Here is a 26,833-nt window from a genome sequence, read left to right on the forward strand (position 1 = left end):
ATGAGACACTAACTCACCTTCATTATGAGAAATCATGGGTAATGACTTGTGAACACCAACTACAATGTGTACTCCAGCTCATACATGTAGGTTCTTCTGTGTTTTCCAAATCAGATCTTTTGTGTAACATTAGATTTTTCTGGGCAAAGCAAGGCTCAGGAATGAGACTATTGCCAATTAAAGAAACAAGGGAAATAATTTTCCAATGTACTATAATGTATTTAAGTGAAATTGAATTTATGCATTCCAAGAAATACATTCATTCGTTTGCTTCTTCTGACAGGTCTTCATTTGATTTAATTTAGGGTTTGGAGCATGTTAATATTCTAAAGACTTTAGAAAGATAAACATAGACTGCTCTAATGAAAGTTTATGCTGAATCTCTTTCTCACCCTGTAACAATTTTTTACAGAGCAGAACAATACATTTCAAATCTATTATTATTTAGCCATTCTTGATTTTCCAAGGACAGTGTTAATAGGAAAGTGCCATAAATGGAAGTGACAACAACATACAAGTTTGTTAAAGGATGGCAGAAACCCCAGAAAAGTCCCCAGTAGAGTTGGGCTATAAAATTAGGTTTCTAAAAAACAGATGATTTCCCACCCTAAAATTGCAGCCATCCTCCACATTACTTTTCAAAGTGAACAATCCAAGGGCAATTCAACTTTATATGGCATTTTCAATGGGATTTTAAAATGCACTTCTTGAATGGAAAGATTTCTGTATTATAAAGCCACTATTTAGCATTTCTTTTTCTCCCCCTCAGTATCTGGATTTATTCCTCTTTTCCCCAACTCCATGATTAGGCAGAATTTCTATATTTTTCTATCAAGGACACTTAAATCAGATATAGATTTCAGGCTTGTTTTGTCTATCGCTCAAAAATGCAAAGAGCTTTGTTTTAATGTATTTGATTTTCGTTAGAGTCAACATTCCTTCTTGCATTTAAATGTGACGATGTAAATCAGAGCTGACACTGAGTGCTGTCTGCAGTCTTTTCTTGGTCTCACGATTTATGCACCTCCTTCGTAGATTCCAGCACATTCTACATTGTTTATACTAATCATTATTACACCAGATGAATAAACATTGTTATTTGCATGTAAAATAGTTCCTGCATAGAAGAGATTAAGGATGATTTGCAACACAGAAAAATCACAGAACCCGAGAATTTCAGACATGTCATATAGTGGAGTTGTGTGTTATATTCAGTTCTAAGTGGAAAATTGAACACCCCTTATACTGCACATAAAACACAGTACATACAGCATCATTTTAAAAACGGCAGTGTATTTTGAAGTCCGACACAGTTTGTCCTCCAGCTCTGGAACTGAAGACTCTTTTCTTGAGTTAAACACCAAATGAAGTTGGTTTGCATTTTGGGCCTGTGTTGCATGAAAAATGTGTACCTTGGAATATTAGACTTCAACTTAGCACTGTGAGATGCTCACACTTGGAAGACTTCTGCAAACAGCACGTTCCAGGCTCCTAGCTCACCTGCACTCTGAGGTGCACGTTCTCTCCATGGCTTCTGATTGTGGAGTAGAGCAGTGGACTCCTCTGCCTGTAGTTAATTCACCTTTGCATTTTCTTTGCCCTCCTTTCCACTGGCCTCCAAGTTCCTCTTTTTCTCTTCTTTGCTCCCCTCTCTATCCCCATTCCCTCCCTCTTCTCTGCAGAAAGTGTAAAATTGAATGTTTATAAAAAGATTATGTAACACATTTCCATTGTGCTGCTGGGAGATATGCTTTGTCAGGCCAATATTACTATGCAGCTCACAGATCCACAGACATTTTTTCAGCCAGAAGAGAATTAGAGATAACCCTGTGAAGTGGTTTCCAAATTATATTTTAGCAGTGGAATCTATGGTTTAAAGAAAATTCTACATGAGATCACAATATATAAAACTGATGAAAGTGGAGCTCCTCTTTGACACAAAGAAGTGAGGAGGGCACAGAGTTCCTCATCCTCATCTTCCCTCTTGCCTTCAAGAAATCTTGGTCTCCTCAGAGCACAATTTTAAATCCTTGATCTTATGCTAGCCCCTATCTTAGGACCATAAAGATCCCAGGTAACACATCTTTCAAGTTACAAGGACACAACTACAATCCAGTTTTCTGAATCTAGAACTGTAGGTGTTCTTGTTCTTATTTTAATAAAATGTGAATTCAGTGCTGAAGAAAACAGAATAACCTTGAGTGACGGGTGGAACAGTTATGTCACATCAACAAACATTTATTTAGCATTGACTCTGTTCTAGGCAGTGAGCAGGTGGTATACATATTAAAAAGAAAGATTATTCCTACAAGATGCTTAGAGTTCAGTTGGTGGAACGAAATGCAAAGTAAAACAAAACAAAAAACAATAACCATGGAGTTTGAGGGAAAAAAAATGCAGAAAGAACCTGCAATTTTTCCTATGGGGCCACAGAGTGCTTAAAAATGCACGACTCTGGCCACAAAGAGGAGCTAGCATTTTAGTCACAATGTGGAAGAACAGGAGCTAGCCAGAAAAGGGATGCTTCGGGGAAAGGATCCAGCATGTATGAAAGCATGGAGAGAGGAAAGGACATGGCAGAGTCCTGGAGCTGCAAGTAGCTTGGTGGAGCATACAATGAGGACAGAATAGGGGTCAGCAAAGGAGTTGGAGAGGTGCAAAGGACCAAAAAGCTATTTACCTTGTGAGAAACTAGAAAGAATTTGAGAATTTGAGAAGGAGGCAAATTAAAACTGTGACAGTGAGGGTTATGATGAAACACAGAGTCAACAGAAGTTACTTATACACTGGGCCTGATGAATGAGGGCAAGAGATAAGACAGGGCGAGCTTTCTAGCTTGGGCAATCAGGTAGATGTTTGTCAATCCCTGGGCGAAGAATATAGAAGGAAGATTAGATTTGGTGCTCTGAGAAAAGGGTGTTTGTTTTGGTTTTGAGTATACTTATAGAAGATTTGGGGGCCCCATAGAAAAGTCTCATGCTTTTAGAATAAAATGCTAAGAAACACTGAGCCAAAAATTTTAAAAGGGAGATTGGAAAAGGAGGACAATGTCATCTTGTATGTGAGACCTAAAGCTGTGAATAATATGTTCTTGAAAGGGCCACATGGGTTAAAAAGACAAGAGAGCAGGGGAGGAAGCCCTCAAGGATTCCAACATCTAAGTGATAAAGTATACAACAAACTTTCGAAAAAGAAGACTAAGAAGGGGCCACCAAAGGTGTAAGCGAATGACCCAAGAAAGAGAGAATTGTCACGGAAACCAAATGAGGAAAGAATCTCAAGAGATGGGGAGTGGCTAACTGGTTCAATTCTACAGAGAAGCCTTGTAAGGTGAGAACCGAACATCACCGACTCTGGTCACAAAGAGGTTGCTTGTGGTCTTTGCTGAGCAGTTTAGTGGAGCTACAGAGACAGAGACTGAAGCCTACTTCTAACTGTTTGAGGAATGAATGCAAAGTGAGAAGTGGAGTTATTTATTGTAGATCGTTATTTCAAAAAATGTCTCCAGGAAGGTAAGGGGAAATATAGGTTTTTAGCTCAAGAAAAAATGTGAGGTAAAATTAAGGTTTTTCTTTTATAATGGGAGAAACTTAAGAGCTACACGTCAGTAAAGCTGGGAAGGTTGAAGACCAAGGAGAGGAAGAAATGACACAAGGGGAACAGCCCGTAGGAAGTAAGAGGATTCTCTCACACTAAGGATTCTCAAATACTGGAGGCAATAACAGTCTTGAACAAATGGAAGGTGGATACAAACTGAGATGTTTCTAAACAGTTGTGTAGAACCTGTTTAGAAGAAAACTTGTATAGAGAGTACTCTTCCAACACGGCTAAGTTGCTGGACATGGGAAAGAAGGAGACAGGACAAAGATGGAGGACACAGAGAAGTTTGGAAGGATCCTTGAATGAAAAGGCTGAGGAAAGGAAATGGACTGATAGGGACATGCAAAATAATTGCCCATTACTGTTGAAGTGGTACTGTGCTTAGAGACATAAACTTCTGGTTCTAATCTAGTTGTAAGCAGATGTCCATTCTTAATCCTGGACCTAGGGGTTGTGAAATGTGGCAGCATTACTGTGAGATGCAACAACAGTATACTCAAGCATCAAGGGGACACTGAAGCAGATGAAAGGGCAAGTGTGCATTCTGAAAACTTGTAAAGTTATTAAGAGGTTCAACATCCCTCATAAAGATTTCAGCATGTACCTGTAAATTCCATCCTGCTTTCCTATACCTTTTGGGCAAAAACAAGCCAAATGTCTCTTCTTCCTACCAGCTGCATACTCCCACTACTTTGTACTTTCAACTCTTCTTTCCATTTTTCAGGGTCATTAGGACCGGCAACAGCCATAGGAGATGCCTCTTGTTTGCAGGATGATTGTGTCCATAGAGGCCATTTGCAATACATCAGAGGGCAGGTATGCTGTCTCCATTCCGGAAAGATTATACTGTATACATAATCACCAACACTCCCTATCTTGATATGGTCAGTTAATAATCTATCTTTCCAAAGACTGCAAAGAATTTGGGAGCTGTTGCTTCGGCGGAGTGTTTTCACAACTGAAATTGCTCTTAGAGATAGTAGAGGGAAAAATCAAATTAAGTCATTTCCCTCCTACTCTTTTGCTACCTACTTGGAAATCATTAGTACAAATGATAGTTAGCCTAGCAATAGCAATGCAATCAAAACAACCACATCCATCTCAGTGAACCATGTCGCTAGCTTGGGTATTCCATTGGCTGCTAATTAACAGTGACACACATTAACGGCCCCAGCAGCAGGGTCAACACAGCATTTGTAGTGCCTTAATGCAGACAGAAATGATAGATATTAAAGTCTTTTCGCCAGCCTCAAGGAAAGATGGGGAGAGAATGGAACTTGAAGTCACTTGACAGCAGATGTCACATAAAAACAGCCTCTCTAAAGCAGCAGGCTTCTTAAACCTGAGAAAAAGAGAAAGTGCTGCATAAAGAAGAGCTCCTGCTTCTAAGCCTCTGAGTAATTTTATGTTTAATTTAAGAGAATGTGAGTTTATCCCCAAACAAAGGACATCACCAACACATGGAGTCAGGATGGGCCAAGCTTTTATTCTGAAGCCTTTCCTCTATTTCCTAACTTGTTGGGGTTTTTTTCTCTGAAAAAAAATAAACAATTTAAAAACTCATCCATGACTTTCTACCATATCATGACTGTGGTCCAAACTCTGTGCAGGCAGAATCGGCAGCTATCCAGCTGGAGGCTCAAAAGTCTTCCTTCCTTTAAAGAAATCACCCTCTAACCTGCCAGAGGACCCCAGATGGACACCTCAGAAGCCCCTGTAAAGGAGCAATCATGTTATTTGGCCAAGACTCCCCAATAACTAATCCATCCTTGTGCCCTCAGGCTTTTCACCATTCCAGGCAAACAGCAGGTACTCATTAAATATTTGTTGGCTAAATGAATAAACCCACCCCGAGTTGTTATCCACTTCATCCTGACTAGCTGATCAGATTATAGTCTGTGCCTATTCCTGAGCAATGTCCAGAGAGGCTAAAAGATTAGTTTGGGATGGGATTGGAGTGAGGAGAGGTGGCATTCAGGGAACATCTGGAGAGTGATGCGAGCAGGGTGCAGGGTAATGAAGGGCAGCTTGAGGGCCTCGGGCATCTGTCAGGAGAAAAGATGAAATGATAAGGGGTGATAGCTAAGACAAAGGTGCCTGCCTCTGACCCTCAGAAAGCAAGCAAAGAGGGCTTTTTCTTTTGAAGAGAAATGTGAATCCCAGCTCAGCACTCTGGCGCTTCCCTTCTCTGTTCCCCCTTCGCCAGTCTCCAAGGGAAGCAGACTGTGTTTGTTTGTTAAGCACAGCACTGCAATACACAAACAGATTGGCACAAATTTATGCCAGCCTTTCTTGTTTAAAAACATGAATTATTCAAGAAATATTACAATATTAATTAGAAATCATTAAAATACGAGTGTTGGGGGAGGGAAGAATGAGATGGTGCATTAGCAAAATCACATTTAGCCCAAATATAAAGTGTGCCAAAGCTGCTTAATCATTGTTTTGATAGTCAAAATACCATCATATCAGTTTCACAGTACAGGGAAAAGGAAGCCTCTTGGAAGTCTCTGCTTCCCATTATTATTGGTGAAATTAATTATTTATGGAGCTCGGGCAGTGTACTAGTTTCTCCAAAAGATACAAACAAGGCGAGGTTTCTGAGAAAAATCAGAGCCGTAAAGAGTTCTGACACACACACCCAGCCAGTGAGTAATGATCAAGGGTACGAGGGTCTTTTGCTTTGACTTTTCAGTTTGCTCAATGTTTTCAGTTTTCAGCCTCTGGAAGAATCACAAAGTGAATATTGTTACTAAAGAATGCCATGTAAGATGTAAGCTATCAGGAATCTCATTCCTGAGAAATATTAATATATATAAATCTGGAAAGTCAATGTTCCCTTTACAAACTATGGAGGGCAGCAAGAAAGAACCCAGATCCTGGAAGATGTTCACTGAATTGAGTGATTTGGACCTAGAGGATTCACTAGTGGTGATTATTTTATATTTACTGTAGAGTCCACAACTACAGCTTTTCACAAATGTATACATAACTTCTGCAAATGTTAAATGTTATAACACTGGTAAATGTGTATATTCTATATACAGATATGACACTGGCACACACATATGATGATCATTTAAAAACGGTACATTTTGAAATAAAAGAACAAGAGACAAAATGAGCCAGTTTATCTCAGGTTTAAGGGGGCCCGATTTGACAGCTGAATTAACTATTTCATGATGGTAGGGTATCATCCTGAGGTTGCTGCCATGGAACACAAATAGAATCCTCATGACCTTAATTGATTACAGTCGCTTCCAACTCGGCACCAGTCGATGAGCAAGTGATTATCACATCCTGCAGGATATGGGCAAGAAAGTAAAAGCAGAGTTGCAGAGAGCCAGTATTGAAAGCTAGTTCATCTTTTTGTTCCATTTAACTTAGTTTATGCCCAGCAATGGGCCGTGGCCAAGCCCAAGCACTATCAGCACTGACTCTAAGATGTGTACATGGACCAAAGCAGAAGGAGCCCCTGAATCTTATCACTTGTTTCAAGTCGAGATGACCTCAGAACAATTTGAAGGTACTCAGGCCATGCTGTTTCTGCCTCACTCAAAATATTAGCCAATTCTGTTGCATGATGAAAGCACCAAGTCTATTGCTCCTTGAGATGAGGGCTTTGGTTGTATTCCCACTGAATCTCAGGACACATTTCCACATATGAAGATGAAGAGATGACTGGGCACAGTGGCTCACGCCTGTAATCCTAGCACTTTGAGAGGCCGAGGCTGGTGGATCACCTGAGGTTAGGAGTTCAAGACTAACCTGGCCAACATGGTGAAACCCTATCTCTACTAAAAATACAAAAATTAGCCTGGAGTGGTGGTGGGCACCTGTAATTCCAGCTACTCAGAAGTCTGAAGCAGGAGAATCACTTTAACCCAGGAAGCGTAGGTTGCAGTGAGCCGAGATACCATTGCACTCCAGCCTGGACAATCGAGCAAGACTCCATCTCAAAAAAAAAAAAAAAAGATGAGATGAAAGGTGAGGTTTGAAGCTGGTGTGATTGGAGTATAAAATCAGGAAATCAAGTGGGTCTAGATAGAAACATGTGGTAACTGAAGAAAAAGAAATGAATCCAGAAGCAAAAGGAAGACAGTCAAAGGAAAGACAAACCCAAAAAAGGCCAGTCACAAATACCAGGTAGGAATCTAGACTCCATGGCAGACCAAAGTCTTGGGAACAATAATGATCAGAAAGAAAAAGATGCATGAATTCTCTAGGCCCCACTCCACTGGGGGCTTTTTATTCTTTGTCACAATGTTTATTTCCTCTCACAGAACACCTTAAGTTTGCTGAGGGAATCTTCTGACACCCAGGATCAGGCTTCAATATGTTCTATACATGTTTGTGGAGTGAATGGCTTAATGATTTTAATATGGGTCCTACTCCATCTAGAGACCAGCAAATGTTCAGGAAATCTAAATTAATGTACTTCCCATGGGACACATATGAATTGACCAATATTACTAACAGGAGTCAGACAGGGCTTAGAACAACTGTGACTATTTATAAAAATCAAGGCTAACTGAGACCTTTACAGAACTTTATAAGTTAGGTAACTTTTCAAACTCATTTGGCAACCCCCAAACAGCAACTGACTTTTAACATTTGCATTGACTTTTTGCGTATTGCTTAATATTGCCATATATTGCTTGTTACAATATGTGTTGATACTTTTCTTTCTTGTGAACCTGAACCCTCTTTCTCTTCACTTTGCTAAGACAACATAAAGACCTGCCTTCAATCACTATGAGCTCTTTAGATACATATATGTATTAACTTTCTTCACACACACATGTTCACATAAAAGGAAAATAAAGTCGATTAACATTTTTATTGGAGTCACCTATTTTTTATGAATGTTTTTTAACTTATGGGAGTGAGAATACATTATTTTTTTAAGACTGCAATAATAAGCTGCAATAGTAGCCCAGAAGAAACAAGCAGCAGAATAAAATAAAGGTACAAATCCATTTGGAAGAAAATACAAGTGTAATGAGATACTTGACCCCACAAGCATGACCTCAATAGCTGATCAAAAGCATTGTGCCTTCCAAATAATCAGGATGCAATTTAATGCAGTAGAAATTGCCCAGGTTACAAGATCAGCTGTCACAGTTTAGATTTTCTTGAGTTCATGTTTATAGCCTCTGAACATCTCTGCAGAATAATATACTCAAAAAAAAAGAAAAAAGAAAGAAAGAAAGAAAGAAAAAGCATGACTCCACTTGAAGAAAGTAACATAACAAATGGTTCTGGATTAATTCACTAACTGATCAGGCTGTCAGGTCACGTTCAAGTTTATTCTTCTGACGTTCTGTTTCTGCTACCAAAGCAAAGTACAGGAGAGGTGGTAACAATGATGATGAAACTTACCTCAAATGGTTATTCTCCAGTTGCCATCATGGACTAAACCACGTATCTCAAACCTCTATCATCTGGGGTGTAACATAGGACCAATAGAAAGTGTGGCTTCCCTCAAAGGGGGAAATTTTAAGTTGAGTAGAAATGTGCATGAATGTAACACACACATCATGTGCACACATACTCAGTACTAAGTTATTCACAAATATAAAATACTCTTAAAACTTAAGTACTACTTGAAACTATCTAGTATGTGTACTCTAGGATCATTAGTGACCTCCTAGATCCAGTGGGATCTTCCAGGAAAAGAAAACACATTCCAAAGCACCACCACCATTAGAGACTTTTGAACTAGGAGTCAGCCTACCTGAACTTGAGAGCAACTATAGAGGTGTGCCTCTGAGAACACTGATAGTGCTACCGGGCTCCTGCAGATCCTAGAACAAAAGCAAGAGGAAGAACCCCCCATCTACTTGCTAAAAGACCCTGTCCTGGACTGTATACCTCTTAGTACTTTTCACTAAAAATAAAACTCCAGAAATCTGCATTTTGCATGTTGAAAGGCTATCACTTATAGTACTCAGTTTTTGTCAAACCTGACCGCAGTGAAAACCCATAGTGTCCTATATACGTCTAGGGAATGACACCATCAGGACTTTCCATGACTTCCCCTAGGCATTCTTCTACCTCCTCATGACATTCTCAGTGAATAGCTTCCAGATGTTAGAGTCTGGCTAATGCTAATTAGAATTAGTTGATACCATAACATGAACTGACAGTCAAAAGTAGATACGATGCTTATGTGTGTGTTAAAATTGCAGCAAGAGGTGAACCTTTGTATTCCACAATCATATAAAAATATGCTCCATAGTGAATCTCTGTCAGACACCTTGTCATCATTAATTCTTCCCTTTGGAAACCTCACAACATAGCAGCCTTTTCTGATAGAGATTGAAATACCCTGTATAGTGTACTGTTGTCTCAACATAATATAGAATTTACTGCAGCAAGAAGAAAATAACCGGGGGTCTCGAAATGAAAGTTTCATTCAGTGTCTCTTACTGTTTCTTTTTTTAAAGAGATAAATAAAACCCTCAAGGAATCTGCATCTTGCTCCTTGCAAAGACTCACATAGAATATGCTTGAGCTGATGTCAGTGTTCAGTTTGGGAGTCCTCTGCGAGTCAAGGTGCAACGGTGGCATAGAACACTAACACTTTCATACGGGAAAGCTACACCTCCCTAAAATTAAAGCCAAGAAACCAGAGCAGAGGAGACAAGTAAATATCCCCTTTTCCTGTGGCACCTCCCGCCTAATGGGAATTGTAGTTAATGGTCTGAATCGAAAGCGAAGTCTTGTTTTATGGAATGCTCACTCTTTGTTAAGCAAAGCTGTTTGGGTGAAGGACCATTCTATTGATTGAAAAATTGATTTCTTTTTTCCCCCTTCATATAACTAAAACACGGCTCACAAATCACAGCTCTTTTATTTTTCTGGCTGCAACCTAGGCTAAATCTCTCCCAACCTACTCACTGAGGGATGTCTGATGGAGGTGTTGGAGGAGGAAGTGGGAACATTTGGACAGAGATTGTTGAAGATTCTATTAAAGGTTTCAAGTGGCTTCCTTTGAACATTTGGTAATTTATATTTTGAGTCCCTTGGTGTAATTATTGTAATTATCATTAATCATCAACTTCCAGACCCAGTCGAAATGCAGAACGTTGGAAAGGTCAAAGCAGTGGAGAATTCTACTACTCTTCACTGAAGATATGAGGCATTAACATTCTGATGCTCTACTTGTGTGACAAAGATTGTAATGAAAACAGAAAATATCACAAGATTAATGTGTTCTCATGATAAGAATTATCATAGGGAAAGGAAAATGTAGAACAAATTTAACCCACTCCTGTCACCAAAACAGGTGGAGAGATAGGTTTGGGCTAAGGGCTGTGGTAGTTCAGCCTGGTCCTTCTGAAGACGAGCATGTCCTCCTTCTTTAGTGGAGTAACCAAAGCTAAGGAACTAACACAGGAGCAAGTCACGTCATATTTTGGATAATTCATTGGAGCCCTGGTTGTCTGTTTGGCTCCTTTTCTAGATATCTGTCTCTCAATCAGATTATTCACTGGACCTTCAAATCCATCTCACAAGTGCCTCCTGGAAATCCACTGAATGCCCACAACAGAATTCACCATCTTTGCCCCAAATCAAATCCAACTCCCGTGGACAGAAGAGAATAGTGTTTCAATATCAAAATTCTGGAGGTTCACACACCTGCATCCAAATTCCAGTTTGGCCACTTATTGTTCAATCCTGGGGAAAATGTTTGTCTTTTCCATTCCTCCATTATCCTATTGGTAAAACGTACTTAATAGTAGATACTGCTGTATTGAAGTGAGATAATATACCTAATATAACGAATAATATATGTAATACTATGCCTTAGCACATAGAAAGTACTCAATAAATATCAGCTACTTTTAAAAATCATGATTCCTTCATTATTATGAAATCCATCCAGTTACTTAAGCAGGAAAAGATAAAACTGGGAATTATTCTATATTTCTCAATTTCTATTACACTCACACAGGCAGAATGAAGCCAAGACCTGTCAGTTTATCATCTTAATCTCCCAAATATCTTTTCTTCCAATTTCCATTGCTGCTGCCTTAGTTTGGACCTCATAACTCTTCAAAATTAATGTAACCCCAAAATTAATGTAGTCATCATCCTCATACCTACACCTTTGTCCTGTTCTAAACCATCAGCCATATTGGAAAAAAAAAAAATTATCTTCAAATGCACGAACGTCATAATGGCCTTCTCCTGCTGAAATGCCCTCAGTGGCTTTCCAGCACATTCCACTACAGTTCAGATTCCTTAGGAAAATATGTAAGACCCTCCACAATTGAGCCTCAGCTTCCCTTCCCATCCTCACTCCTTTTCAGCATCTTCACATTCCCCATGCTTCAGCCATGTCAAATTTCCTGCAATCCCAGCACAGTCTTCCATTTCTCTTGCCTCCATGCTCCTGTCAATTTTGTCAATTTACATCTGGTAAATCTCTTCTAATTCTTAAATAACTTAGCTCAGGCATCATCACCTCCCTTGGAAAGCTTTCTCTACCTTTCTTCTCCCCCGAGTAGTTTTTAAGTGTTCCTTATCTATCCTTGAAGCACTTAAAATAGGCTTCTCTCAGTATGTATGTTAAATTATAATATGTGTAAGTTCCCGTCCCCGACTAGGCCATGAACTCCTGGAAAATAGATACTGTTCTTTCATCTGTATGAAGACATTACCTATCACTGTGCCTAGTATGAAGGAGATACCTAATACATTTTCTCAAATAAATTTACATATTCATCTTCTCTCTCTTGCTATTGATTATTATGAATGGTAAGGGAAATAAAATAAAATTCAAGTAATTCTTTTTGGTTTCTTATTAACCATTAAGGCGGGAAATGAGTTGGAAAAAATTCCTGAAGTTAAAGGGAAACTAAAGACTGTGAATTATCTACACTTTTCCAAGATTATTCAGGTTCTTTTCATTGTCTACTGAAAAAAGACAATGTAAGGCCTGCTAAAATGCACCAGCAGGCTAAAGATAATTGTGGTAATTTTCTGAAATGTGTCCCCCTAAATTGTCCCTGCATAATAAAAAAAGGAATTGAGTGACATTATGAAAAAGAATTTTTTAAAGTTAACTTTTCATGATAGCAGGGATCTAGGGAAATTCTACTACACAACCAGTTTTCTGCAGGTACAGTAAGGGAACCAGCAGGAAAGGCCATAAAGAACAATAATTCCACTTGACAATCTGAAGGTATAGAAGTCCAAGGAGTCAGTTCTAGTATGCTGCAGAAGGTGTGCTATGTTTGTCATCTTGCCAGAGGCAAACAACATGAGAGTGGTAAATCCTATCGCTGATGCCTCTGTCTGAAGAGTCCCTTTCTATACTCCTACTAATGTGAGAGAATGACAAGCTTCTCCATAGAACAGAGGTTGCTGAGACCCACTTGGAAAGCTCAGGAGAGTTCAAGAGCACAGAACCACAAGAGCTATGCTAGTGGACAGTCTCTGGGGATGAACCAACCAGGTAGACTGTTTACTGCTGGAGGCAGTGATGTTGGAGGAAAACAAAAACATAGTCAAGAAGAGAAGCAAACTTTGAAGCTGCAAAAGTAGTACTGAGGCCTGAGGGGAAAGGTCAGCCAGGAAGTGAAAAATTGGAAACAAAAACAATGCCAGAAGATGGGTTAAGTGTGAAATGGGTCAGGGCAAGTGATGCAGGATGATGGCAGTGGATGAAGCAAGGGAGCCAGAGGGTGAACCTTTATGAGCTGCATCCTGTGTGGAGTATAGGTGGTTGGAGTTCTTAAAGAAGCTGTTAGGGATTGCACAGCAAATACCCCTTTACAGAAAAAGAAAAATATAAAAGTTTGTTTCAAGTGTTTATATTACATGGCACCATGATGAGAAAATGGAGGGAAATCACTCATGAGACTGAAGAGTAGAGCAATGCAACCATAGAAAGGAAAGCGAGGACACCACCACAGAAGTGACATGTGCCTAGACGGGGTCAGCAGTTCTAACAGCAGCCATCCTGTCTTCATCTGAGGGGCTGTTGGCTCTTGACAAAAAATTTCACGGGTTCAATCATTCCCACCCTCTTCTCTGAACCTTCTCTCTCCCAACTCAGCTGTGATCCAGCTTCTCCCACTCTGCCTACCCTTCTCAGGATGACAAAACTGTCTGCTGGTCTCTCTTGCTTTTTAATTCAGTTTCTCCATAAGACACTGTCTCCCAGCTCATTTTTCCTGGGTGATGTGTTCCATAGTCTGTGATTAAGGTCCCCATACGCTACACCCTGACCAGGCACAGGGCAAAGAGAAGTATCTTCCCAAGCATGTGCTCATGTATTGAAGAAGGTACTCAGAACAGTAAGAATTCTAAAAACTGCTAATAGCCTTGGTAGGAAAACATTTATAGTAGTTGTTAAAGAAAACCAAGTTTTGAAGAATTAAATGGTTTGTTTTGTGCCAACCCATAAATCTGGTAGGTAGCAAAGAGATATCTGACCTATTTCCAATTGTGTATTTGGTACCCAGTCCTACATAGAAGCGAATTAACACTTTCAGCGAAGACTTAGGACAAACTCCTAAGAACTCAGAAATCTGAGACACGACAATGAAAGTCTCAGAGGAATCAGAGTTTCATCTATTCCTAATTCCAAATAATCACTGGAGTTTTGACTCCAGTCAAAAGGAAAATATACACATTAAAAACAATAGGTTTGGGGCTAAACAGATTATAGCTCGAATGAGCTATGTGTAGCATGCGGGGTCCTTGATGACAGGCTATGGAACACATCGCCCAGGGAAAATGAGCTGAGAGACAGTGTCTTATGGAGAAACTGAAGTGTACACATTGCCCAGGGAAAATGAGCTGAGAGACATTGTCTTATGGAGAAACTGGGGGATTCCCAGTTAAACTCATCAAGATAACTTTAAAATAAACATAGGGGAACACTCCCAGATGTAACTATGCAACCAGCTACTGTGGAAGGAATCATGTGTAACCCTGAAAAAAAAAGAACACTAGAGTTAAGAATATTTAATTATTTTAGACGGAAAAAACACTTGAGAAAGAGTTGCAACCAATCTTGAAGCCCTAAGTAATGGTAAGTAGATTTTAAGAAAGATAAAGGAGTAAAGAATATGGTATCACTAAGATTCGATGATCTGATACTCTGGTTAAAATACCAGTTGAAATGTATTCCCTTTTGGTTATAAATAAGCTCATTAGAAGGAAGGGTTAGTAAGTCCTACTCAATATGGCCCTAAACAGGATATCCACACACATACCCCACTTCCTGCAGTCGCCTCTAGAGGGCAGAAAAGCGTCTGGGTTGACAGGGTAAGTACTGGCTGCTACTGCAAAGCATTCTGCTATCCCAGAAAACCCAGTGCTACCCTGAGTTGTATCCAAACCAGAGGTTAAGTACTGAATGCAGATGACAGATCATAATCCTGGAACCATATGAAATTAATGTCCAGCATCAGTACGAATGTCAAAAAAATCATATGAGGTATAAAAGATTCAAAAGATAGTATGTGAATAGAAAGAGGAATAGATAAACAAGCCAAGCTAATAACAATGTGTTACCACGTGAGAAATTTGGGCTGAAGGGGAAAATCAAAACCAAAGTTACTCACATAGTTGTTAAGAACATGGACTCCTGGGCTACATTGACTTGGTTCAAATCCCATCCCCACGAATTGCTAGCTATATATGGTACTGGGCAACTTATGGAGCCTCTTTGTGCCTTACAAATTTATTTATAAGATAGAGATGATAATACTACATATCTCATAAGCCTTTGTGCTTATTAAATAAGTTAATTTATGGAAAGCATTTAGGAGAATCTGAAGCACATAGTAAACTATATATTTGCTATTATTATTATCCAAGTATATATCATCATACAGTTTAGAAACTTCAACATGAAGTAAAGGCTAACACGAAACTCCAGGGCTAGTTAACAGGCCATGGCAACATTAATTGAATTAATACTATTTTTCAGTGCCCATTATATATTGGGCACTTTGCTAGTTACTTGCAATGTTACAGTAAATAGCAAGACTATATAAAGGTATTCAAATTATATGCCTGTATGGATACTAATGCTCCTGAGGACAGAAGTGAACTAGAGAGCATTAACATTAAGAAAATTAAAGTTCTTCTTTGTTTCCTCCTTTTCTGGAAAATTCAGTACGAAAGCCATTCAGTTGGACCATCTGGGATAGTAATGAGGGAAGCCATGGTGGCCCCAAGCTATGCATTAGAGCCCTTGGAAATAAGAAAGGGGAAGGTGGGGGAGAGAGATCATCGTGGGCATCAGAGCCCAAGTGGAGTGAGGAGGATATCCAGGGGCAGGGTCTGGAACATAGCAAAATGTCACATGCTGAGCAAGGTAAGCAGGGACACTTACTTACCTGCTTGATCAAAAGATTGACTATATAAGGGTGAATGGGAACCAGGTTCCTCACTAATGAGGAAGGAAGTTACAAAGAAAGAACACCAGAAAAAGCCCTGTGGTATTGGATTGGATGCATCCATGTGAAATCAGATGTTTTTCTTATACAGATAAATAGATGTAATAATAAATACAGATTGAGTCAATTGCCAACATGATGTCCCCATCACCCTAGGATAATTTAGTGTGTATTTCCTACAAAGAAGGATATTCTCCTACCTAATCCAATCCAGAAATGCAGGTTTTTCCTAAAGTTTTAGGTGTCTGCCTGGCTGTCACCGCCACCTCAGCAGTACGGGTCTGTGACTGGAGCTGGTTTTAGGGAAGGCCAGGAGAGAGAAAAGAGGGGTGGGGGAAACAACAACAAAGATCTTCCCCCATTCTCTCAGGCTCATAGCAATCCCCTTTCCTAGTCCTCTGGTCAGAAAGAATGGAGGATTCCCCTAAAAATTCTGTTGCTTGCACCCAAGCACATTTTCCTGATTTGGCCTACCCCTGGGCCAAAGCTGGGAGAGAAAGGAATGAAGGGTGAGGGGCAGCTCGGACTCCCATCACCTTAATAGCTCTCCATGTTCTGTCTTTCCTCTCCAATCCACCTGCTATTGTTTACATTTCTGTCATTAGGTAGTTGTCCTTCGTCTGTCTTCTAATCACTCTTCAGTTGTTATTACTAGGATAGACTTTATAGGGCCTATTTCTTCTTGGTAGATACTAGAAGTCCCAGCTTCTATTCTATATCTGTCCATGGGGAAGGCCAGCTTTATGAGGGCACAACCTGTACAGTCCTATGTGGTCCTGTGCTCAGAAGGGCCCTGTGCTCAGTTTAATGCTCTATTGTTGCTGTCTTGACATCCTTAATGATTTTATCTTTGAACGTGGGTGATTGAAGTTACATGAACTAATGGTGCACATGCAGGAGCAAAAGATAACACAGAATATCCATGTGCACTACCAATCCTTTCTGTCCCCATTAGCATGTAGCATTCATGGTGCTGGTGAGTATAAAATTTCAGTAGACCCATAATTCATGAGAGTGCAGTGAAACTCAAAGCAAGCACAAGGTCAGAGCAATACATCAATAACAGAGTAAGAAGGGGTGCTGATAGCCATAATCTCTGTCAGACAGAACTTGCTTTGAACACAGAAAAAAGACAGTGGTGTTTTAAGAAGCATAAATACACCGGGGAAACTTATCATATCCTTTTTTACTCATGTTTCTTCCCTATATTAGCTAACAACTTACAGTAAAAAAAATAATGATTTAGAAGGAAAGATAATTATTCCCTTATAAAATAGTTCCTTTTCTTTTCTGCTCTCTTACTCATCAGTAGTTCAAAGTAGGAAGTATTGGTAGAATGTGAGCAAAGCAAGAAGTGAAATAAAAACAGTTGAGGTAGTTTTGTGCAGTTTTCACTGTTCTGGCAAGAATAAAATACACATGCACATATGATTTGTGTAATTTCAGTGATTCTCTATATGAATTGAAAGCTCTCGTATTTGTATTTAAAACTGGCATTACACAATATAAAGATGAATGGTAAAATTCATGCTAATAATTTAACATTTTAAATTTTATTTTTTACTTAGAATAACATTAAGTGGCAAATTAAAAAACACTATAAGATGAGACATAGACCACAGAGGAAAGGAAAAAGCTTTGCATTTCTACTTTTAGTGGCATTTTTTTTTCCTGTAATTTGAATGAGGAGTTTCATATTTTCATTTTGCTGGGCCTGAGAGCTATGTAGCCATTTCTCTCTATCAGTTTTGGCCTAAATCCAAGTCCAATTTTCTCCTAAGAAGCTCTCAGTTCACTTGCTCTATTTTCCTCCCCAGTCCAATTCAGCCGATAGCCCCGTTCACCCATTCCACCCTCAATTCAAGAATAGTGTTGTTAACCCACAGGCTAGACTCCAAATCTGGAATACTCTTGAGGAAAGACTAAGCAGTGGGCTCTCTAAATACTCTTGAGGGACAGTCAATTTGATTTGTTGGCCATATTTTTGTTTCATTATCTTTGCAAGAACATGGCCAGCCCGGTTTGCCTATGTCTCAGGAGCAGTAAAATTCTCAAGTAATCAGATTAGTTGCAAAATTAAATTGACTCTCAATCTATGCCAAAATTTGCCATCATGAACCTTGGGGAATGACAGATTTAGAATCTGAATGAGACTTGGAATGCTGTTTAAGATTATTGGTTTTCATGTGTAAAACTACAGTAGCAATATCAACTTCAAATAATTGGAATGGATTATATGAAACTGCATATAGTAGCATATAGAAGTTGCTCAATAATGCATATATATTTGCCCTTGGCCATTGGTCAATTATAAATCATTGTCCAAATAGCTTGGTGTGTTCTATACTGCAGTTCTGTTCCCTCCTTCAACCTTGATATGGTTTGACTCTGTGCCCCCACCCAAATCTCACTTTGAATTATAATAATCCTCACATGTCAAAGGCTGAACCAGGTGTAGATAACTGAATCAGGGGAGCGGTTTTCCCCATGCTGTTCTCGTGATAGTGAGTGAGTTCTCACCAGATCCAATGGTTTTATAAAGGGCTTCCTTCTTTGCACAGCATTTCTCCTTTCTGCCACCATGTAAAAAAGGACGTGTTTGCTTCCTCTTCTGCCATGATTGTGTTTCCTGAGGCCTCTGCAGCCATGCAGAACTGTGAGTCAATGAAACCTCTTTCCTTTATAAATTACTCAGTCTCAGGTATTTCTTCAAAGCAACATGAGAATGGACTAATACAGTAAATTGGTACCACAGAGAGTGTACCTAAAGATACCTAAAAATGTGGAAGCGATTTTGGAACTGGGTAACAGGCAGAGGTTGGAACCATTTGGAGGGCTCAGAAGAAGACAGGAAAATGGGAAAATTTGGAACTTCCTAGAGACTTGTTGAATGACTTTGACCAAAATATTGATAGTGATATAGATAGTGAAGTCCAGGTTGAGATGGTCTCAGATGGAGATGAAGAACTTGTTGGGAACTGGAATAAAGGTCACCTTTGCTATGCTTTAGCAAAGAGACTGGCAGCATTTTGCCCCTGCCCTAGAGATCTGTGGAGCTTTGAACTTGAGAGAGATGATTTAGGGTATAGTGGTAAAGTGTTCAAGAGGAAGCAGGATTAAGTTTGAAAAATTTGCAGGCTGACCATGTGATAGAAAAGAAAAACCCATATTCTGGAGAGAAATGCAAGCAAGCTGCAGAAATTTGCATAAGTAACCAGGAGCCAAATGTTAATCACCAAGACAATGGGGAAAATGTCTCCAGGGCATGTCAGAGACCTTCATGTCTGCCCTTCCTGTCACAGACCTGGAGGCCTAGGAGGAAAAAATGGCTTTGTGCACCAGGCACAGGGCCCCCTTGCTGTATGCAGCCTGAGGACATGCTGCCCTGTGGGCCAGCTGATTCAGCTCCAGCCATGGGTAAAAGGGACCAAGGTACAGCTTGAGCTGTGGCTTCAGAGGGTACAAGCCCCAAGCCTTGGCAGCTTCCATGTGGTGTTGAGCCTGTGGGTGCATAGAAGTCAAGACTTGATGTTTGGGAACCTCCGCCTAGATTTCAGAGGATGTATGAAAATGCTTTCATGTCCAGGCAGAACTTTGCTACAGAGGAAGAGCCCTCATGGATAACCTCTGCTAGGGCAATGTGGAAAGGACATGTGGGGTTGGAAACCTCACACAAAGCTCCCACTAAGGCACTACCTAGTGGAACTGTGAAAAGAGGGCCACTATCCTCCAGACCCCAGAATGGTAGATCCGCTGACAGCTTGCACCATGTGCCTGGAAAAGCCACAAACACTCAATACTAGCCCATGACAGCATCCAGAATGGGGGCTTTACCCTGCAAAGCCACAAGGGCAGAGCTGTCCAAGGCTGTGGGAGTGCATCATTGTGCCCTGGGTGTGAGATATGGAGTCAAAGGTGATCATTTTGGAACTTTAAGGTTTAATGACCGTTTTATTGGATTTTGGACTTGCATGGGGCCTGTAGCCCCTTTGTTTTGGCCAATTTCTCCCATTTTGAATGAGTGTATTTATGCAATACCTGTAATCCCATTGTATCCAGTGAGTAACTAATTTGCTTTTGATTTTACAGCCTCATAAATGGAAGGAACTTACCTTGTCTCAGGTGAGACTTTGGACTTGGACTTTTGGGTTAATGCTGAAATGAGTTAACAACTTTAGGGGACTGTTGGAAGGGCATGATCGTGTTTTGAAATGTTAGGACATAAGATTTGGGACGGGCCACAGACAAAATGATATGTTTTGGATCCGTGTCCCCACCCAAATCTCACCTTGAATTATAATAATCCCCACGTGTCAAGACCAGGACAAGGGGGAGATAACTGAATCATGGGGGTGGTTTCCCCCATGCTGTTCTTGTGATAGTGAGTGAGCTCTCACAAGATCTGATGGTTTTCTTAGGGGCTTCCCCCTTCACTTGGCACTTCTCTCTCCACCATGTGAAGAAGGATGTGTTTGCTTTCCCTTCCACCAAGATTGTAAGTTTCCTGAGGCCTCCTCAGTCATGCAGAACTGTGAGTCTATTAAATCTCTTTCCTTTATAAATTACCCAGTCTTGGGTATTTCTTCATAACAGCATGAGAATGAACTAATTCATTTAGTGACTATTTCAAAAATAATACATCCATTTCAAACTGCCTTATGAAATAAAGCAACTAGAATCTGAAATTACTGTGAGTTGTGGGAATAATCATATTCAGAAGAGTTCAAGATGTACTTTGACTTAATCACTTTCCTGCCCTTCTCTTCTTGCCTTTACCATTTTCCTCAAAACTTCAAATCTGAGCATTTCTTTGTTCTTCAGAAACCATGGAAACTGATCAAATCCTGCCACATTCTTTCCAAAGCTCTTCTTCTGTTATGCTCTTTTCCCACCTGATCAAATCAACTTACAGAAATGTCTTTGCTTGTAAAAGTTATAGAGAGAAATAGACTCACCCTCTGCCAAAATGATGAGAACACTAAAAAAGGCCATGATCAGAAAACAAGCACTGTGGTTTAATTTGAGCAAAGTGATTTTTCAGGGGCATAGCATTAAAAGCTAAAATTATACTAGTCCTTAACTTACTGTCACATGGCCTATTCTCAAAAATAAGATATTTTTCAAACACATTATGTTTATTCTTTATCTATATAGTTTTATGTGGATCTATTTGTTGCAATCAGGGTACCAAAAATAAAACAAAAAATAAACACACACAGACATTCATAAGTTTGACCCCACCCCCATTCACAACTTTGATAGGTGTTCCTGTTTTGGCTTATGTTTTCTATAATTTTCTCTAGGACAGAAGAAAGACACACTAAGTGATGTGAGATTAAAATAGGAAGGACAAGTCTTGCCTAAGCAAGTGAATGATTTACATGTGCCATGTGCATACAGTTTGTTGCAGTATCTCTCAATTATTTATGGTACAGGGATAGCACAGATAAAAGAATCATAGCATCTCAAGGTTGGAAGTGCTTAAAGGTCATGCAGTTCAGTCACATATATGATGGTTAATTTAACTCCGTAGCCTTCTTCCTGTACCAGGCAGACTTCTAGCATGTGCTTAAATATCTTTAGCTGTGGCAAAAGGCTAGCTCATTTCATCCTTGAGTAATTCCATTAGATTTTGGCTCAATCTAAAGGACAACTCTTTCTATTCCCTCTGTAACTTCTATACCTATTCTTTGATGATGAAAGGCAAGGACCGTGCTTTTCAATCTTTGTATCTTGGTGCTTATTACAGTGTTCAGCCGACACGTAGTAGGGTTTCATTAAGTGTTTATGGAATAAAATCAAAATACAGAGATAAAAATTGTGTCACCCAGGCCATCTTCTCTTCAGGCCAAATATTCCCCAGTTCCTTTAAGACTTCTTCTTTAGTTATGATTTTAACTTCCTAATCATCCTGGAACCTTCTCATTGAGTGACTTTTGTCATCTCTTTCTAAATATGTTGTCTCCAGAATGAAACAGAATATTGGAAGTTCATTTTTGTAAGTACAAAGAATAGTATGCTGAAAGCTCCATAGACCTAGGGACTACTTTTCAACTAATACAGTGTAGAATTAAAGTATCTCATGTCAGCAGTGATCTCCCACAGAAGGATATTGAGATTACACCACTCGACCAAGGGTTTTTACTGCAAAATCACACACTCTCTCTCTCTCTCTCTCTCTCTCTCTCTATATATATATATAAAATGAACTTTGCTGCAGAGGAGAGCCCTCATGGAGAACCTCTGCTAGGGCAGTGTGGAAAGGAAATGTGAGACTGGAACCCTGACACAAAGTCCCCACTAAGTCACTACCTAGTGGAACTGTGAAAAGAGGGCCATTGTCCTCCAGACCCCAGAATGATAGATTCATATAAATATACATATACACACACATATATAATACACATACACATACACACACACACACATACATATAAACACACACATACACACATATATATAGATATGTGTATGTTTGTGTACATATATATAATTTATTTTGCCAGTACAAGCACAGAATTTAAATAAACCTTATTTGGGACTAGAAACATCTGGCGGGCATCAGACTCACCCAGATTTGATCCTGATGCTGCTTATTATTGGTTGTGTGATGCTGACAAACTACTCTCACTACTCTCACTTTGCTTTGTTAATAGGAGATAAAATGTCAATTATTTAGGATTTATCTTTTGAGAGACAATTGGAAGAACAGAAGTATCACTTAGTGAATTAGGAAATACTACAGGAGGAGAAATTTGATAATAAGTGGAGACTTGGCATTAAAAATTCTGTTTTATATGTTTAAGTTGGAATGCCTGTTAAACAATTAAATGGTAATATCAAAGTAGGAAATAGAAAGACAGGCCAGGAATATAGAAAAAAGAATAGTCTAGGCTGGAAATATAAATCTGGAAACTCAAAGATATAGATATATATATGAAGTCATGAGAATTGGTAAGTTTCCTTGAGAATGAGAATAGAGAAGAGTATACTTGAGCCCTTCAATATTGGAAGGAAACAGTGATAGATACCAAAACAAAAGAGAGAGAGAGAGGGCAGTGGGATATAAGGGGAAAGCATAGATGGTAATGGTAAAATCTTGGAAGGTACAGAGTCTCAAGACAAAGAACTTAATTACCACCACTTTCTGTCAAATTCTCCTGAAATGCGGAGAAATCTGAAGATTTGTACATTATCGCCATTCAATCTCCAGCCCCTGGAACACTGCCTCATAAACTGTAGGCCCTCATTAAGTGGTAAATGTTATTGTTTTAGATCTTGACTCAGTCATCCAAAACATTCATTTTATATCTTTCGGCTTTCATAGTTTTGCCCAATCACAAATTTAGAATAGAAGTCATGACAGGTACATAATAAATGGTTCTTCAGGGCTGAAATAGATTGGCTAACCAGTACCGCTTTGATATGTTACCAATACAGTATCATAACTGTATATAATGGTAGTAGTATTTTCTCCATATTTTTCTTTTTTGCACCAAGGATTAGTGTGGAAGACCTAACCTATTGTTCTGCTACTGAAGAATATGTTACTTATCATCAGTTCTCCAATATTACAGCCTAATAAGTCTGAAAGGGTATATCTTTTTGCAATGTTCCCGTCCAAATCTCATCTTGAATTCCCACATGTTGTGGGAGGAACCTAGTGGGAAATAACTGAATCATGGGCACAGATCTTTCCCATGCTGTTCTCATGATAGTGAATGAGTCTCCCAAGATCTGATGGTTATTGTAAGGGGAGTTTTCCTGCACAAGCTGGATGACTGCCGCTATCCACGTAAGATGTGACTTACTCCTCCTTGCCTTCTGCTATGATTTTGAGGCCACCCCAGTCACATGGAACTGTAAGTCCAATTAAACCTCTTTCTCTTGTAAATTTCGCAGTCTCGGTGTGTCTTCATCAGCAGTGTGAAAACAGACTAATACAAAGACAAATTAGTTTATCTGACATAACTTTCCATAGTGAATTTATGCTGGTCTTGATGATCCTTTAACCCTGTACCTAACATCTTCATAACTATAAATTTTTTAAACTTGCATGAGACTAAAGACAAATTATGTGAATTGTTTATGTATTTTTCTCTTCCCTTCTTTATTTTTTAAAACTTGAAAAGTATACTTCCCCATCTTCAGGTCTCTGACACTTTTTCCATTATCAATGATTACATATAAATTGCTAGTTTGAATTCACTTTGAGCACCTTTGTAGATACAATTTTTTATGCATTGTTAATGCACCAATGTAGATATTATTGATTAATTAACTCAAATTTTCACTTACTCTGAGATATTGGGCAAGTTACTTAAGCCTCCATTTCCTCATTTGTAAAATGTTGGTGTAATAATTTTTAACTTTTAGGCCTTGTAAATGTACATGAGAGGTTAAACAGAATAACCAAACAGAAAAGCATAGCATACAGTACAATGTCTGGCATTTTTATTAAGTATCCAAATATAAAATATAATTTCTTTACTTCCTTGGGGTTCCCAGTTGCTCTTTTTCAGAGATAATTCTCCTTGTCAGAAAAGGTGTAACTAACAAAACAAGTGGGAATTCTTTCATTTAATCATTAATCTTATACCTTGGTACCCTGAGGTAAACCCAGCCTTCCACATTGTGCTTCAATTTTTCCTTCAAAGTTTTGTAAACCTCTGCTTATTTAATTTTTTTTTTCTTTGAGACAAGTTTCGCTCTGTGGCCAGGCTGTAGTGCAGTGGGCGGGATCTCAGCTCACTGAAACCTCCACCTCCAAGCCGGATTCAAGCGAGTCTCCTGCCTCAGTCTCCCAAGTACCTGGGACTACAGGTGCATGCCACCATGCCCAGCTAATTTTTATATTTTTAGTAGAGACGGGGTTTCACCATGTTGGTCAGGATTGTCTCCATCTCTTGGACCTGGTGATCCATCCACCTTGGCCTCTTAAAGTGCTGGGATTACAGGCATGCGCCACCTCGCCCGTCCTTTAAACTTTATATCCCTTGTTCTGACTACTTGTATCTTTGCCAATTTTAGTCTTTAACATTCTCTGTTCCTTTGAAAATTGGAACTAATTAGATGGTGACTTTTTTAGATAGTTCTCTTAACCCTCCTTAAAAATATAAACATTATAGTAAAATTAATTTAATTTTTTAAAAATGTTTTACTTTCTTGATTCAGTATCCATTTGAGAACTTACAAATGCATCTAATATTTTCTCTGAATGTTTTGAAGGCTCTCTTGATAGAATCTAGTGTATACAATTTTCTATACCTAGCCTTCTCTCTTAAGATTATAAACTCTAAGTTGAGCTGGTTTACTTCTCCCAAGATTTCTCTAACTTCCATTCAATCAACCAATTTAGATTCAGAAAAGAAGTTTTCTCCACATCATTTTATGGGAGATGATATTTGCCAGCAATTAAATATGTCTCATAATTTGTTGTGCTTTTACTCAATGAAGATATCCAGTAAAGGACATTCTAGTAATTAAGGTCCCCAACAAGTATATCTTTTATCTCTGCCAACTTTTCAAATTCAATGTCAGGACGATAGTATTAATTTCTTATCCTGATTAGGAAGTCCACAGTAGCTATAAAGTACTATTACCTAGTGATTAAAGGCATATATTCTGGAAGCAGACTCAGGTTCTTATCTGTCCTTACCACCTTGTAGGTGGACTGTGATAGGTAAATTACATTCCTTGCCCCAGTGTCCTCATTTATTTTTAAAGGTGAACAATAGCAATACATGTCTCATGTGATTGTTAGAAGAACTGGATAAAACCATCTGTGTAATGCTTCTGGCCTACAGCCTGGAACATAGTAAAAGCTCAATTAATGGCATCTGTTTTTTAATTATCCACCTTGTTCCCTCTAGAGTTTTCTTCTTTGTAATCATTTTATTGGTATTCCATGAATTATGATGGATTCAAAACTCTCAATTTGTTAATTTATATTCTATATCACAAAAGTCAGTGGAAAATACAAGACATTTACACCACTCAGAGATCCTTAAGCATACAACCTCAGTTAACCCTTGTATGTATTCTTTAAGCTAGTTCAGATAATCTCATTTTTTGTCAGTTACATAATTCCTTCCCATATTCTCTCCAGAATTTAAAGATAGAATATCTAAACCATGTATGGTACCAACTATAACTATTATTTATTTCATTTGCTTTTTCCTTCACATTATGATGTAATTACCTTGTCATATACCCGTAATCAAGAGTGACGCATTTGCACTTTAGACTCAGCTGTATCCTTTGGTCAATCTCCAACTGAATTCTTATCTGATCTCACTTTCATGGCACTAAGAACATAAGTACTCAGTAGTCTCATCCTTATTTATACTGTTACCTCACAATATCCTATCAACTTGTACAGTTTTTCATACATTTTATGACATAACTCAAGTTATTTTTTTATTTATGTATCACTGTTTTCTTTGATTTAATGGAATTCTCTTCTCAACAGTATTGTGTGCTCAACAGTTACCATCTGCCTATAATAATATCAATTCTATTGCATGCTTATTTATACTCTTTTTATTCTTATATAACTACAAACTTAGAGAGAAATTTGCAAGCACCATACAAAACGTTTTTCTGAATTATATGAAAGTAAAATGCTGGTACAAGCCTACAGATTTGAGAAGCTCAATGAATCCCAGATAGGATAAACTTGAAGAAAATTATGCCCAGTCACTTCATAATCAAACAGAGGAAAACCGAAGATAAGAAACAAATTTTAAAAGTAGCCAGAGGAAGGCCAAGCATGGAGGATCATGCCTGTAACCCTAGCACTTTGGGAG

This window comes from Piliocolobus tephrosceles, chromosome 6 (assembly GCF_002776525.5).
Source record: "Piliocolobus tephrosceles isolate RC106 chromosome 6, ASM277652v3, whole genome shotgun sequence".
In the NCBI taxonomy this organism is placed as follows: Eukaryota; Metazoa; Chordata; class Mammalia; order Primates; family Cercopithecidae; genus Piliocolobus; species Piliocolobus tephrosceles.